Raw genomic sequence first — 16,737 nt, forward strand, 5'->3', positions numbered from 1 at the left:
GTCTGGAATTCCGGGCAGATCCTGAGAGGGGCCAGTACGTGGTGGCAGGGGACGCCATCAGGTTTATGATTGCCCGATCCCCATTTTAAATGGCCCAGAGGATAATGTTTTAAAACGGCAGAGGGACAAGTGTTTGGTGCAGTTGCTAAGACACCAGACTCCGTTTGAGTCCTGGCTTTGCTTCCCTTTCTAGCTTCCTGCCAATGCATACCCTGGGAGGCACCAGATCATGGCCCAAACACGTGGGTTCCTGCTGCCCATGTGGGAGACCCAGAAGGCGTTCCCCACAGGCCCGGTGCTGGCTATCGTGGGCATTTGAGGAGTGAACCAGTGGACAGAAGATCTCTGTTTCTGTGTCTCTGCCTTTCAAATCAAAATAAATAAATAAAAATGTAAGAAAGCAAGGCAGAAAGAAAATCATGAAGTAAAACCCAAGAGCTGGGGGAGACCCTTCGCCCAGTGCAATTTTCTGTTTTGTTTTGTTTTTCTCAGACTCTTCCATCCAGTTTTCTAGGCCTGCTGTGCGTCACTGCAGTGTTTTGGAGTTTTCTTCCTTTCGTTCCACCAGGAACTGGGGGAGAGACTTGGAAAACAATCAGAAGGACGTGGCGCTGGATTCCACACCTCCTGCACAGGTGGCCTACGTCTCCCACCTGCATTTTTCTGCAGCAGTCTGAGAGGAAACAGAAAAACCGGTCTTAGCCGCTTCTTCTTGTTTACTGTAGCCACCACCGAATGCATTCAGAGACCCCCAAGTTCTGCTGGGAGCTCAGATCAGGGGCTCGAGCAGGCACAGCTCAGGGGACAGCTTCAGGGAGAGTGAGGTGGCTGTTGGAGACAACCTACCTCGGGCCAGGAGAGCCAACCCTCGCCTTGCCAGTCACTTAGAGCATGACCTTGGCCAACTCACTTCATGGGTTACTCACAGATTCTGTATTTATGAGCTCATCTATTTGCAAAGATGTATTTGCCACCCTCAAATGAATACTCCAGGTATTTTCACAGCTCTTCACTGGTGGGAGAGATTGGAGCCACAGCGTGCACGTTCCCAGCTGGCCTGGGATTCAGCGGCCATCTGCCACTGTCTTCTGCCTGCTCTCAGGGTGAACACAAATGGGGTTTTCACAGTATTATTTACTGCCACGGATTCCAAATGTGTGTGTGTGTGTGTGCATGTGTGATTTTGCTTAAATGGGCTCCCAAGCCTAGTGCCGCGGTGCCATCTGGTGTTTCTGAACCTGAGAGGCTGTGATGTGCCTTAGGGAGTAAATTCATCCATGAGATGAGCCTTGTCCAGGTGTGACTTCCAGTGCAGTGAGTTCAATGTCATTGAGTCAGAGCTAGGCACAGAATAAAGGGTCTCTAAGTGAGAACACACACAGCATAAGGCCATGTATTTGGTGCCGACGGTGTGGCCAGATGCTCATGGAGGTCTAACCTTAGAGGAACCTGGGAGCGAGGACTCATTTTTTGCTAATTCAGTGTTAGCAGTGACTTTGTGGATCCCAGCTTCCAAGAATAGTGAGAATCAGCTGTGTGTGTTCAATCCAACCCAAAAGATGAGACCGTCAATGGGAAATGGCTTTCTAAACTAAGGCTTGAGAGGGACTCACTTCCGCTTGATGTTCAAGGTCCCAGGTGAACCCCATCACAGCCCTGGGATACAGCGCTGACCGTCCTTGCTATTGTCTGTGCTCCACATACTAAACCATGGGAGACATTACGAGCTTCTCGCTGTGTGGGTCCCTGGGCTAACACACCACAGCCATGGCTGCTAGTCTCTGACAGCCTGGACGCCTGACGCCTTGTCTTCCTGAGGTGGCCACCAGCCAGTGGCCACGAGGATTAGAAGTGGGTGGAGGCCGGCGCCGCGGCTCAATAGGCTAATCCTCCACCTGCGGCGCTGGCACACTGAGTTCTAGTCCTGGTCAGGGCACCGGATTCTGTCCCGGTTGCCCCTCTTCCAGGCCAGCTCTCTGCTATAGCCCGGGAGGGCAGTGGAGGATGGCCCAAGTGCTTGGGCCCTGCACCCACATGGGAGAGCAGAAGCACCTGGCTCCTGGCTTCGGATCAGTGAGATGCTCCGGCCTCAGTGGCCATTGGAGGGTGAACCAACGGCAAAGGAAGACCTTTCTCTCTGTCTCTCTCTCTCTGTCACTGTCCACTCTGCCTGTCAAAAAAAAAAAAAAAGTGGGTAGGGAGAAAGCCGAGGGCTGACCTCCTGCCTGGTGTCGCCTGCTGTCCCCTCTCTGGACTTCCGCTGTGGGGTAAGTAGAGAGTTACACGGAAGTCCCGCCCTCGGACCAATCCAGGAGCCTGGGAAGGCTGATGGACAGGCTGGGGGAAGCCAGTGCTGAGTTATGCAGGGCCGCTCCGGGAGATGGAGCTCTCAGGAACGGTTCTACCAAGCAGCCTGAGGTCCTCAAGTGGCTTAGGCAGGGTGCAGAAGTAGCTGAGAGTCAGGCCGTGGGCCCTGCTGGAGGAGGGCTCTGTGCTGGGGCTACAAGGCCTAGAGTATAGCTGCCACGTGGCCACAAAGTAGGCCACCAGGAGTCTCACCAGTGCTCTGTGAGGCCTATCACGGGGACTTGTGGTGGGGGCTGAGTAGGCCAGGGAGGAATCCTGGACAGACTTCAGTCCTGAAGGGCCTGGCCAGAGTGCCCCAGGACAAAGCAGAGGCAGGCAGGGGCATCTTACTAGAGGTTCCGAGTTGGTCTTCATTGCCGGCAGACCGGTCACTAGGCAGTGGCCAAGGCAGGGTCAGCCTTGGTGAGTGGAAGTCCATGTTGCCGGGCCCATGCATAATCTCCAGCCCTGCCACCATGGCTGCTTTGTTCAGAAACCCTAGGATGCAATGACTGGGGCTGGTTTTTGGGGGGTGTGGAGAGAGGCTGACAGGTGTCGACAGAGCAGGTCATACAATCTATCTGACTGCTACACTCCTCTGCTGAGAAGGACTTTGGTGGACACTCACACGGGACACAAATACCTTCATATGTCTGCCCATCCAAAGAGGCCTGTCCACACATCTCTCTTCCAAATGGGTTTGTCACCAATCCTCCAATCATGTTGTCTTGGGGTCCCTGCTAGCCAGCTAGACCGTGGTCTCATGAATCAGTTACAATCGGATTCTGGCTATTTCTCCTTCCAAGCAAAGAGGGCACCGCTTACACTGCCATGGTTCTGCCCGTGGGGAGGGTTTCCCTTCCCCGCTCTCCTGCAGGGCTGTCCTGGGAAGGGGGCTCTAGGGCCACAGCTGCTGTCCTGCAAAACCTGTAACCCAGCCCGAGCCTCCTCTTGCTCTACGCCTTTCTTTCCTGTGCCGTCTGGACCCAGGCACCCATCTATCGCTTCCGACTGGTGATGAGTGCCGCTGGGCCTGCCCAGCCGTACAGCCTGGTGGTTCAGCTGGTGCCCAGCTCAGCTTGGGCAGCTCGGTTCTCATTGTAACTCGGTAGCTCCTAGTCAAGTGTTTAGCTCCCTCTCAGGGCTAGTGGTAGGCCAAGGCCTGTCTTTCAAAGTGAGAGCCATGATCTATGGAACACGGCAGGGCCTTGCTCCAGACTCCGGAAGGTTGCACTGTGAGTCATCGACGGGGGCCTGAGAAACAGCACCCCTGTCTGCCACTGACTCCCCAAGCGCCATCGGCTCTGCGGGATCCTACAGCTCAGGGGGCGGAGCAGCCTGCCTGGGCTTGCTGCAGAGCCTTCTCACGTTCTGGTCTCCACTCAAAGCCAGCAGCTTTGTGGATCACTCAGTAAATGGGCTGTGATATGTTGCCTCTGAATTCTCAACAGGCCCATGTAGCCATTGCTCCTCTTTCTTGGTTGTAGAGAGGACAGGATACAACAACTTAGCCTTTACGTTACAAGGGAGATCTCAGCGTGCCCTATACCACTGAGCCCATAGACATGTCATTGAGGTAGGGGGCTCCTGAATTTCTTTTAAGGATTTACTTATTTATTTGAAAGAGTTACAGAGAGAGAGAGAGAGGGAGAGAGAGTCAGAGAGAAAGGTCTTCCATCCTCTGGTTCACTCCCTGGGTGGCTCAAAGGCCAGGGTTGAGCCAGGCCAAAGCCAGGAGGGGCCCCTGCATATTAATTGGATTTATTTACTACCTTGAAATGCAAATGTCTTACCAATAAGTCTAGAGTGTCCACCCTCTTGCTCACTAGACCCAGTGAGCACCATGTCATCCATGGAACAGGCCAGCATGGTATCTTGTGCAGGAGAATAGGCCAGCAAGGTCCCTGTGAATGAAAGGGTGACATAGGGCAGCGGTGAACAAAGGGATGACAGAGCAGTACCCAGCTAGGACCGTGAGGGCACATTGCTGGCCTTGTCAGCAAAAAGCAAAGTGTCCCTGTTGGGCCTCCTGGACAGGGATGGAGAACAAGGCATTTGCCAAGTCAGCAGGTGCATACCAGGTACTGGGGGCCGTGTGAATGGGCTCAAGGCATGAAGCCACATCCGGGATGGCAGCTACAATGGTGGCCTCCGGTTATTAAGCCAACTGTGATCTTCATTGTCCCTTGCCCTTACTATCCTTTTCTGCACACGCTGTAAAGTAAAGTAGTTCTTTTGCAGTGCAGTGTGCCTCCTTGTGAGTCACTCTGAGTACCTCACCTCCAGGGGCCTGCTGGGAGCTGAGTCTAGTGTTGGGTCCGGGAGCCATGAGGGCTGAGGGGGTGGGTGCTGAGGAGGCTCAGCAGCTATGCTAGGAGAGGCCAAAAACGTTCGCTCAGGCAGTGCAGGGCCAGTCTTCTTAGAAGCAGGTGCACGGGCTTCAAACACTGGCGCCGCAGAAGCTGCTTCTCTTGGGAGTGGGAGGACTCTTCCACTGGCCGGGAAGACTCATCAATGGGGACTCGGTGTCCCCAGCCTCGCCAGGATCTTCCCACACATCCCTATCCACTCACAGCTTCCCGTTCTTTCTGTATCTTTGCCTTCCCTGTAACCTCGAGGCCTCGAGTTCGACTTGTAATTCCAGCAACCCCAGGATATCATCTGGTGTGCATGTTCTGGGTTTCTGCCTGCAGGAGGGGTTTCACATTGAAAGCCAAAGAGACAAAGGCACAGTTTCTAACACCCAGCTAGGGGCCCACAGTGCAGGACCCCAATCCAGGTCCTCTTGATGTGGGAGAAGTGGGGTCTAATTTTCATCCAGAACCTTGCCTTCTACTTAAAAAGCATTTCAAGCACAGCCACATATACAATGCACAAATTGACAAAGTTTATTTAAACAGTGAGAACAAAACCTACACACATGCACACACACACACACGTGGACACTGTTGAAAAGTGGAGGGGGCAGGGGCTGAGAAGTAGGGAGATGGCACCTTGGCGCCTCCTTAGTCTCAGTCTTGGGTGGAAGACAGAGCGAGCGCCTCCCAGCACTTCTTTTGTGAGCCAGTGCGGTGAGCTAGGAGGCTCATGACACCTGCGTCAGATTCCACGTCGAGCTCAGTATGCATACATACATGGGTCCTTTCCCCCAGGTCCCCGATGCAAATAAGGCATCCTGGAAAACGGGGTGTTCTGACATAGGATAGAGCGACATGGGGCAGAGCCTTGTGGTTGGTGACCTTATCTCACATCGCTCTGACTGTCAAGTTCATATTGTCTTCACTCCAAGGCTTGGGGGAGTGTCTGACCCTGGCCAGTCCAGAAAGGCTGGGGAGGACCCAGGAAAGAAGTCCAATGGGCAGGCTGTGCTGGAGTCGGGACTCCGTGGCTATGGTCTCTCTCTCTCTCTCTCCCTCTCTCTCTCTCTCTCTCCCTCTCTCTCTCAGCGACAGAAGCAGCGAGCATTTGCTGAGCACGTTTCAGGGCAGGCGCATCCTTGTAGTGCATCCATCCAACCAGGGACAGGAGGGTGAGAGGAGGCAGCCGGCTGGGCCCCATTGTGCTACCAGGAAAACAGATGCACAGTTAAGCACGGGTTCCAAGGTTCACGCTGTGAGCCTTTGCTATAAGAGGTGGCGTTGTTTAGACTGTGTAGCTGGCTAAAGAAGAACTCTATAGCTGGCTAAAGAAGAACTCTATATAAAACGTACATTTCAACCTTCAGGCAGCTTAGTTGCAGCCTCCATTCTGTCCCGATTGTACATGTGCCCCACCTTGTGGCCATCTATTTGAATGGCAGCCTCGGTTCTTGGGCGGAGCCTGGTGGAAAACGAATCTGAAATCTAAATGCATCTTGAAAAGTTAGGGAATGCTCCCAGCGCGGGATTATCCCCTCACTGCCAATGGGACGTCTTTCCAGCCCTAACAATAAGTCACTGGCATTTGTTCAGCTGCTTCTGAAATATTGAGAACTGTTACCTGTTGGCTTCTGAAGTTTTAGCGAGAGGAGAGTCTTTCACATTTTTTTCCCCAATCACATTTTGGGAGGATCAGAACAGCCCAAGAAGAAAGGGAGGAGAAGGAAAGGTGTGGGAGGAGAGCGAGAGCGAGAGAATAAAATGTAAACATAGAAAGCACAAAGCAAACAGAAGTCCACAGATATTTCTGAAACTGCTGAGTCCTGCCTAGGATGAAAAGCGCAATGCCCCGTTTAGCCTGCAGGAGAGGGCTGGGGATGGACGCCTCGCTTAGGACGCACCCTGTAGGGCTGTGCAATGCCTCGTTTAGCCTGCAGGAGAGGGCTGGGGATGGACACCTCGCTTGGGACGCACCCTGTAGGGCTGTGCAATGCCTCGTTTAGCCTGCAGGAGAGGGCTGGGGATGGACACCTCGCTTGGGACGCACCCTGTAGGACTGTGCATGCCGATAATCAGCATGTACTTAAGGAGTACCTTACCGGGGCCCGTGCTGTGGTGTAGTGGGCTAAGTCTCCACCTGACAGGGCGCCATCGCATATGGCACTGGTTCTAGCCCCAGCTGCTCCTCTTCCCATCCAGCTCTCTGCTATGGCCAGGGAAAGCAGCGGAAGATGGCCCAAGTGCTTGGGCCCCTGCATCCACATGGGAGACCCATGGAAGTGATTCCTGGCTTCAGATGGGCCCAGCTCCCATTTGCAACCACTGGGTAGTGAACCAGCTGGTAGAAGACCTTTCTCTCTCTCTTGCTCTTCCTCTCTCTGTCTGTGACTCTACCTCTCAAATAAAAAAATCTTTTAAAAAGAAAAGAGGCACTTATTGTTTTTTTCTTCTTCTGGTGCTTGGCTTAGTGTGAACTGATTGTCTTAATTCTGCAGGCCTAAAGCTGCAACACCAATACTAGAAAGTACCATCGCTCCAGGAGGAACACAGGGCATTTGGTTCTCAGGAGTAAGAGGAGACAATAAGATCTCAAATACCAGTTGGTGCCAAGAGCTGGGAAAGCGGCACCTTAGCTTCCCCTCCCCCCATTCCAGTCTCCCCGTGTACGATGTTGACTTCTCATATTTTCTACCCAAAAGCAGCTTCCAGTCCCATCTTCCAGCCAAGTTGCCTCTCATAACTCTCTCCTGTAGAAATTTTGGAGCCAGTGCTTCTAAACAGGCAGCCCAACACCACCGCTCAGATCATCCGGAGGGCTCCTACGTTGATCTACACTTTGATCTCTGAAGACTGTCCACGTCCACGGAGGGGTCATGTGGTTGGAAGATCTTTCTGTCCAGTGGCGACCACTTTGCTAGGTGCTCATTAACTAGGGAACTAGTTAATTCTACTGGTGTGCCACACAGGCCTGCCAGTCACGCCATCAAGCCCACCATTCAGTGTCTTGAACCACACCATCTGCAAGACTGGACTTGAAAGCTGTTTTCTTTAGCTGGAAATTGCCTGCAATACAAATTTCTCATTCATACGACCCCAGGACTGCAGGCTAAAGTGAGGTCAAAAGCTATTCGAGATTTCAGGTGGGGATTCATCATTCACTTTTAAGACCAAGATGTGGTAAGAAGAGGAGAAGGAACTGATTTGAAAGGGAGTGGCAGGCTGTAGCAGCCACAAGTGAGTTAGAAGGTAAGTCAACGCTTGAGCAGAACGTGACAAGATGGATGGCAGAAAGTAGCTGGCAGGACGTCCTGGTTTGGGGCCCGCAGAAATGTCAGGCGCGCGCAAGGGGCTCAGGGTGCAGGCAAAATGTTTGGAGAGAAAGGAGCATGAGAGGAAGCAGGCTCTCCTTCCTCCAAACTGGAGAAGGTTTCCTTGAGGCTGAAAGGGAAAGACAAGAAGAGACCATACAGCAGGTGGAGGTTTCTGACCTCCACTTTCCCTGCAGAGGGAGAGTTGGCAGTGAGGGAGGGCCCTGGGGTGGCCAGGCAGATGGGACCCCAGGCAGGTGCATGGCAAAGTGCAGGGATATCAGAAAGAGTCCCTGGGTCTGGCCGACCACCTGGTCCTATTTGGGCAAGACGAGGGACATCCCAGCTATGACCCCGGAGGACCAATGACAATCTGGCCATCTGGACTCCAGGGAGGACTCTGGACCCTAGACCAAGTGGCCAAGTCCCAGGGCAAATGGAGTGGGTATGAGGAATCTCCCAGTAGCCTGGGATTCCGTTCCTGACACAGTACAGAGGAGAGAGGCCGTGGGGGAGGGGGACTCGCCCTTCTGTACTCACAGAAAGCATGGCGACTCTGGGCGGCTCTGCAGATTCAGCAGGCTGTGCTTGTCTTCGGCAGGGATGCGCAACAAGGGAGAGAGATGCTGCTTCCCCTTGGCTCTTTGTCCTTTGGGGTGCTGTGTTACCTGTCTCTGAGCTGTTTGAGAAACTGGGATGAAGGCGAAAGCCCCAGCAGGAGGCCTAGATGCATCCGCCTGTTCTGGGTCAATCTCTCTACTTGCCTTAGTAGAGAGGAGAACTTCCGGGCCCCTCCGTGCTGTTATCAAGGGTTCCAGGGGGCATTGTCTGGGGACTTGGGAGTGTGAATCACGTTAGGTAAAACCTGTTTCTCTGTTGTGTCTTTGCACCTATGGTGACCAGTGAGCTGCTTCAAATTCTTTTGGCAGAACATGTGGTACAAAACTTAAAGAATATTAAATCTTTTTAAAAGTTTCTGGATCATTCCAGACAGGTAAATGCATTTGTGTTTCTGCTGAGGATAGGAGGTGCTGGAGGATTTTGTTGGCTGACATATAATTCCTATCCTGATTATGATGGTGTTTTTCCTTCTACGTCACAGTCTGTTTCAATTCCTTAGAGAATTCGCATTTCGATTCATTCTTTCTCATTTCTATATTGATGCCTCTGTATCTAAGGTGTATATTTTATGTTTTGCTTTTTAATTTTTTGAAAACAATGTATTTATTTGAAAGAGTTACAGAGAGAGAGAGGGAAAGAGAGAAAGAGAGAGACAGAGATCTTCTACCCACTAGTTCACTTCCCAGATGGCTGCAATGGCCAGGACCTGCCCAAAGCCAGAATCCAGGTCTCCTACATGGGTGGCAGGGGCCCAAGAACTTGAGCCATCTTCTGCTGCTTTTCCCATACCATTAACAGGGAGCTGGATCAGAAGTGGAGCAGCCAAGACACAAACCGGTGCCCATATGGGATGTTGGCATTGCAGGCAGCAGCTTTACGTGCTATGCCACAATGCTGGCCCCTTATGCTTTGTTTTTGATAATTATTTAATTACACAGTTTTCAAAATTTTCAGTTTAAAATAAAACACAAGCGAGCAAAGGTTGGTGGAAATGCTGGAAACCTCAGTGGTATCAAGAGAAATTTGTGACAATGACCTACCTTGAAAGAAAGTTCTGGGACTTTGGAATGACTTTCTGGGAGGCACACGTTACTTACTGTGGAGTAAGCACCATGGTATTCCATAATTCAGAAAATATTGGCTGATTGATCGACAGCATCTTATGCTGACATTAGTTGACTGACTGTCTGGATGGGTTCCTAGATGACTAAAAATAATACAATGGACTTTTATCTCAGATATCATCCTTAGAGTTTAAATTATTTGAGAGAGGTCTGCAAAGTCTATAAACAGCAGACTGGAGATCGGATGTGCAGGAGCAAAGCTGTAGGCCGTGAACGAGCTCAGCTGGCTCCCAGCATCGCCACTGCTGCCACACTGTCCTGTTCTCCATGTACCACAACCACCTGTGAGGGTCCAGGGAGATCACGCTGCCCTTTGCCAGTCAACTTACAACAGTTTATGAAGGAAGTGAGAATCTGAGGTGCAATCTGTTATTTGTAATTCCCCCAGTGTCTTCTGCTGTGTGGGCCCAGGAGATGTGGTTAGAGGACTTCTACATCCCCTGCTTCTATTCAGCATATTTAATCTCCTTGTTCCTCACCCCCCCCCCATTCATATTTTGAAGCTCTAATTCCCCAGAATCTCAGAATGAGACTGCATTTAGAGATAGGGTCTTTGAAGAGGTGACTAAGTTAAAATGGGGTCATTAGGTGTGCCCTAACCCAATGTGATTGATGTTCCGATAGGAAGAGGGAATCTAGACTCAGGCGTGCACCCCTAGAGGAAAGACTATGAGGGGACCCTGCCCCGAGGTGGTCATGGACAGGCCATGGAGGGAGACCTCAGAGTGAGACCAACATGGCCAGTGCCTTCACCTTGGGGTTCTACTCCGCTTCTGTTGTTTAAGACCCCCAATGTGTGATATGCTGTTTCAGGAGCCCCAGAAGGTCTTTCAGCACTAAGACTTGTTTATTTCATGAATCCCTCTTGCATTATCTTGCACAAAAATACATTTCAGCTTCCCACCTCCCCACCCCCCTAAACACACACATATAAATATTCTCGCCCTACCTAAGCAACTGCCCTTGAGTGCCTTGGCTGTATCTGGAATCTGTAGGAGATAGGGTCGTCTCCTGTCTTCAGCTATGCGGTATGACACCATCCTGGCAAAGCCAAGTACATTTTGAGACCCTTTTGCTTGTTGGTGTTCCTGACAATGAGGTGGAACACCTTGAAGAAACGTGATATAGTACATATAACTTGTGTGTAATTCCATAATACTATTGGGGAATTTATATTCTAATTTGGTGGGCATGTGTGGGACTTAAAATGATGTTTTCTGCACAAACCAAATTAACAATTACTGTTCACTAAAAACAAGTGTCTCAGTACAGTGAAGACCAACATATAAGAATAACACTATTAATCCTTCCACAAGGTTCTATAGCTGTGGTTTTCTATCTGTCCTTGGAATCTAAGGAGGTGCCTCGGGCATATCTACAGGGAAATGAGACAGGCTGTTAGCTGTGAAAGACATTTGGGTTTATGCATTTACTTCTTCAATATATATTTTTAAGTGTTGTGTCAGGCTCTGGTATACTGGTGTTGGACAAGCCTACTGCCTTTTAAAACATATTTAATCTCAGATCTGACACTGGAATAAAAGATGGCACAAATAATAACACTTCATTACTTTTTCACATGTTTTGAAAATGGAAACTACTACTGAAACTATTTTACAGAGAGAAACCTAAAATTGAAGGGAGATCGTATCTCACAGTGACAATGCTTTCTCTTAGACTTTGGATTAAGAGGGAACTCTGGCTAGAGGATGAGCAATGAGAACTGTGGTGTGGGAGATGCCCTTGTATGTCCCCACACTTCTCTCTGGCCGCTTGGCAGGTGCAGTAAAGGGTGGAGGCTGGCCAGAAGCAGGAAACAGTGCCATGTTTCTTTTCAGATGTGTCAGCAAACTTGGTGGAACCAATTCTGATGCATTTATGGTCCCAGCAGCCTGACGTCCCCAACCCATATAAAATTCTGCACTATGAGCTATTTTTAAAAATGCCATAAATCTGCATATTTTGAATATCTTCCTGATGGGGTCTCAGGACCCTGGAGACGGCCTTCTTTTCATTCCTCATCAGTGAGGGCGGTGTTGTTTTGGGTAATTTTTCAGACTCTTGCCTCTTACTTACAGAAGAATTCTAAATACAGGCCCAAACATGGCATGCAGTGTAATAAACCTTATTTACAAAGTGAGAAAAATACACAGGCTCGTTAGGGCTTTATTAAAGGAGAGTGGGCCAAAGAAAGGGAGTTATCACACCCTGCTCTGCTCGTCCTGAGCTCACGAGGAGGAGAGGAGGAGAGAGAGCTCCCACTCTCCCTAGATTTTTATGAGCTTTAGAAAAATGAAAGTGTTGGGGCTGGCACTGTGGTGTAGTGGGTAAAGTCACCACCTGCAGTGCTGGCATCCCTTATGGGCTCCGTTTGAGTCCCGGCTGCTCCACTTTCAGTCCAGTTCTTTGCTATGGCCTAGGAAAGCAGTAGAAGATGGCCCAAGTCCTTGGGCCCCTGCATCCACGTGGGAGACCCGGAGGAAGTTCCTGACTCCTGGGTTTGGATCGGTGCACCTTTGGCTGTTGCAGCCAATTGGGGAATGGACCATCGGATAGAAGACCTCTCTCTCTCTCTCTCTCTCTCTGTAACTCTGACTTTCAAATAAATAAATAAATCTTTTAAAAAAATGAAAGTGTTTGTGGCACGACCCACACATCCCAGGTAAAAGGAAGTACTTCCAGGGGAGGGGTGCTCTGATTGACAGGTAGGTGAACACAGCAACACAGAGCACAGGAGGTGTGGCTTCCAGCCCATGAACTTAAAATCATCTATCTAAGCTTTTCCACATCAGTTTCCCCCACGGAAGGGAATTCTCACCCACAGAGGGACAGTCACGAGGGCTACATTAGTGACAGCTTCCCTTGGCCAACCTTTCTACCAATTTTGACTCTCCTAAGCTTCACGACCGCTCCATGAGGCAGGAAGAAACCATTTATGGATAAGAAACAGAATCATGGCGAGGCTAAGTGGCACGTCCAAGGGCAAAGTGCCTGTAGGTGGCTGGGCATGAATTCCATCCCCTGCGTCTGGATGGCAGGGCTCAGTGGGGGGAACACTGACCTGGGGATCTGGGGATCTGTTTGATGTTTTAGATCTGCAGGTAACTACCCCGCAACCTGTGCAAGCCGCTCGTCACCTGGAGAGTAGGAAGCCCGTGATTCTCCGTGGGTGGAGAGCATGGCCGTCCTTTTCTTCTTCCCACGGATCGCCAGTCAGAATTCCCAGGGTACGGGCATTAGGAATGTAGGTTAATAATTTCCAGTGAGAATTCATTTATTTCCTATAACTAAACATTTGCTGAAAAGTCACAGGGGAGTTGGCAAAAGCCTACAGAACCTCCAGATCTCCTTAAGTCCTTTGTGTTACCTACATCAGAAGATAAACTCTGGGTTTGTCCTCAGAGGCTTACAAGCTGCCTAAGTACCGAGTAGCAGGAGTCTTCATCATGTCCTGCAGAACAATGAGCTGCACCTGTAATTCTGTCTTAGCAAAACCATCCTTGGAGAGCAAGGGAGGGGCATGACAGGCTGTTTAAGGCCTGCAAAATCATCTGGTCTGGCCCTGCAAAGGCAACCGTAGGTAGAACTTGAAATTCAATAAATCTGTAGCAGGCTCATTTTTTTTTAAGATTTCAATTTATTTATTTGAAAGACAGAGTTACAGAGAGAGAGGTCTTCCATCTGCTGGTTCACTCCCCAAATGGCAATAGCAGCTGAAGCCAGGGGCCAGGAGCTTTCTCCAGGTCTACCATGCAGGTACAGGAACCCAAGGACTTTGGGCCATCTTCTGTTGCTTTTCCAGGCACATTAGCAGGGAGCTGCATCGGAAGTGGAGCAGCCGGGACTCAAACTGGCTCCCATATGGCATGCCAGCACTGTACACTGGGGCTTTAATCCACTGTGCCACAGTGCCAGCCCCTAGCAGGCTCATTTGTAAGTTGATCATTTTGTATGGCCCACAAATGATGTTGTAATTATGTGCATGATCCTTGGCAGGGAAGCAGTTCCTCACTTGCTGTGGAGTGTGAGCACTGAGAGGTGTTAGGGGTCTGGTTCCGAGGGTTGTGGATCCATCACCTTCTTGCCAATACTTCTGATCCTACAAGCCGGACTTTCCCCTATCAGCAACGAGACTCGGTTTTCTGAATGTTGCCTTGATTTCTATGGTAAGGCCTGAGAAGGGAGAAACAAAGAAGTTCACAGCACATGGCTCTACAGGAAACCCATGCAAGGCAAGGGGTGTGCTTGGGTGAGGTGGCCACCACCATCAGTTCCGGGGAGTCCCTGCTACTCCCCCGTAGCTCAGCCGCACCTTGGCACCTTGGGATGGTCCTGCCCGCAGCATCACTCTTCCCCTTGCTCCACTGTACAGCCATGGTCATTGGTGTTAATGCTCTGTTAAACAGGGGATAAGCTCCAAGCACCTGAGTAGATGAAAGACACTGATTCTTTTTTTTTTTTTTTTTTTTGACAGGCAGAGTGGATAGAGAGAGAGACAGAGAGAAGGGTCTTCCTTTTTGCCGTTGGTTCACCCTCCAATGGCCGCTGCGGCCAGCGCATTGTGCTGATCTGAAGCCAGGAGCCAGGTGCTTCTCCTGGTCTCCTATGCGGGTGCAGGGCCCAAGCACTTGGGCCATCCTCCACTGCCTTCCCGGGCCATAGCAGAGAGCTGGCCTGGAAGAGGGCAACCAGGACAGAATCCGGCGCCCCGACCGGGACTAGAACCCGGTGTGCCGGCGCCGCAAGGCAGAGGATTAGCCTGTTAAGCCATGGCGCCGGCCAACACTGATTCTTTCAAGCTGGTGGAAACACCTCACTCTGGTGTGATTCTGTTCTGCTAGGATCCAGTGGGTACCAGCTCTTGGTTCTGGCTCTGTTATAATTATAATTCACATGTGTGCACTTTCTGGACAAATGGTAGGCGCTCTCTCTTGCCCGTCTCTCCATCCAGATCCAGGCTGTACAGTGAAGACACACGGCATTCATTGAGGGACCTTGTCTGGTTCATTGTCTGCTGTCAGCCGATGAATGGGGTGGGTGGTCCCACTGGCAGGTGATGAGGGGGAGAGAAGGGATGGTTCTTGTCACAGGGACCTGGGGCTGAGTCTGTGAGTGCACATCTGTGGGATTTTCAGGGTTTTCTTTGAAATACAACTGCTCCCTGGCCTCTGCCTTGCTCGTCTTGGATGTCTGAATGAAGCGTGAGCATAGGAGTGCACCAAAGGATCCCGATGGAAAAGAAGCTGGGGATCAGGGCATGTTGTTCCTACAATAATTTTATTTACATGCTGCCCTAGGGTCAAGCATCTCATCATGGGCTTCTCAGGCCTTCGGTGCTGTGTGTGCATCGTGACTGTTGAGCACACAGAACAACAGAAATGTGCTGAGACCCGCAGTCTGAAGTCAAGGCGTCGGCGGGGTCATGCTCCCTCTGAAACTCGCAGGGGATAATCCTTCCTTGTCTCCTGCAGCTTCTGATGACAGCCAGAAACCCTTGGGTGTCCCAACTCTGCTGCCACTCTCATGCGGCTTCTCTTCTCAGACAGACACCAGTCCCATGAGATTTGGGGCCCACTCCGCTCTAGAATGACCCCATCTTAATTTATGTAACAACAGGGGAATGACTCTATTTCAAAACAAGGTCATGTTCTGAGGTCCTGGGGTTCAAGACTTCAGCTTATTTGGCGAGAAACACACTTTTACAACAAGAGAAGATAGAGAATCCAAGGATTCCTGGACCGGTCTGTCCAGAGAATTTTTGGTTGGGGAGAGCACTGTGGAGCCTGGAAGACGCAGGTGAAATGACGCACTTGGCTCCCTGCAGCACTTGCCTGCACCTACTCTTAGCTACAGTATCACGAAGGAGCATTTACTCCTACAGAATGCCAGGCACTCAAGTTCCTAGCCTGCTTTATTCTAGCCTGGTCTCGACCACTTCATGTAAGACTGTTTACAGCCTTTGCTTGACTTCACTGCCTCTGAATGGGCTGCAACTTGCATTTTGAGAAACAGTGGCCCAGGTTAAGGCAGAAAGTTCTTGAATAGTCTGCCTACTTCTGCCCTCACTTCTCCCCCAGCTATTTTCCCTCCAGAAGCAAGAGTAATCGTCTAAAAAGACCTAAATTATATCAAGTCCTCTGGGGTCTTTTCACTCATTTAGAATAAAGCCCACTCTCATGGTTTGCAGGCTCTTGTCTAGAAAGTCCTCTTTCCAACTTTATCTCCCACCAGGCTCAGCCTAGATCACTCTGCTCCAACATCAGCAGCCTCCCCTATTTTTTTTTTTAAAAGATTTATTTTATTTACTTGAAAGAGTTACAGAGAGAGTGCGAGCCAGAGAGAGAGAGGTCTTCCATCCGCTGGTTCACTCCCCAAATGACTGGAATGGCCAGAGCTGAGCTGATCCAAAGCCAGGAGTCAGGAGCTTCCTCTGGGTCTCCCATGTGGGTGCAGGGACCCAAGGATTTGGGCCATCCTCTACTGCTTTCCCAGGCCACAACAGAGAGATGGATCAGAAGTGGAGCAGCCAGGACTTGAACTGGCAGCCATTGGGATGCCAGTGCTGCAGGCTGGGGCTTTGACCTACTGCACCACAGCACTGGCCCCAGCCTCCCCTTTTTACAAGCTTACCTGCTAATCCTGACCTTTGACTTGTTTGATGCTTTCTGTCATTCAGTGCTCAGCCCCCAAATAATCTCTTCAGAGACGTCTCCCTAATGCTCTATCCATATCCTCTCCCTGCTCATCCACTTACCGTATTTCATGTTCCTCTGTGCAGTTTTGCCTTAATATCTATGGGACTGGTGCCAGGGCCAATCCCAAAGCCACAAATGCTCACATCCCTTATAATGTCATAGTGCTTGCACATAACCTACACATAGCCACCTCTATACTTTAAATCACCTCTAGATGACTTATAACACCCAATGCGATGCAAATAGGTGCCATACCGTAGAGTTTAGGGACTAATGGCAAGAGGAA

The sequence above is a fragment of the Lepus europaeus genome, chromosome 3, assembly GCF_033115175.1.
Source record: "Lepus europaeus isolate LE1 chromosome 3, mLepTim1.pri, whole genome shotgun sequence".
NCBI lineage: Eukaryota > Metazoa > Chordata > Mammalia > Lagomorpha > Leporidae > Lepus > Lepus europaeus.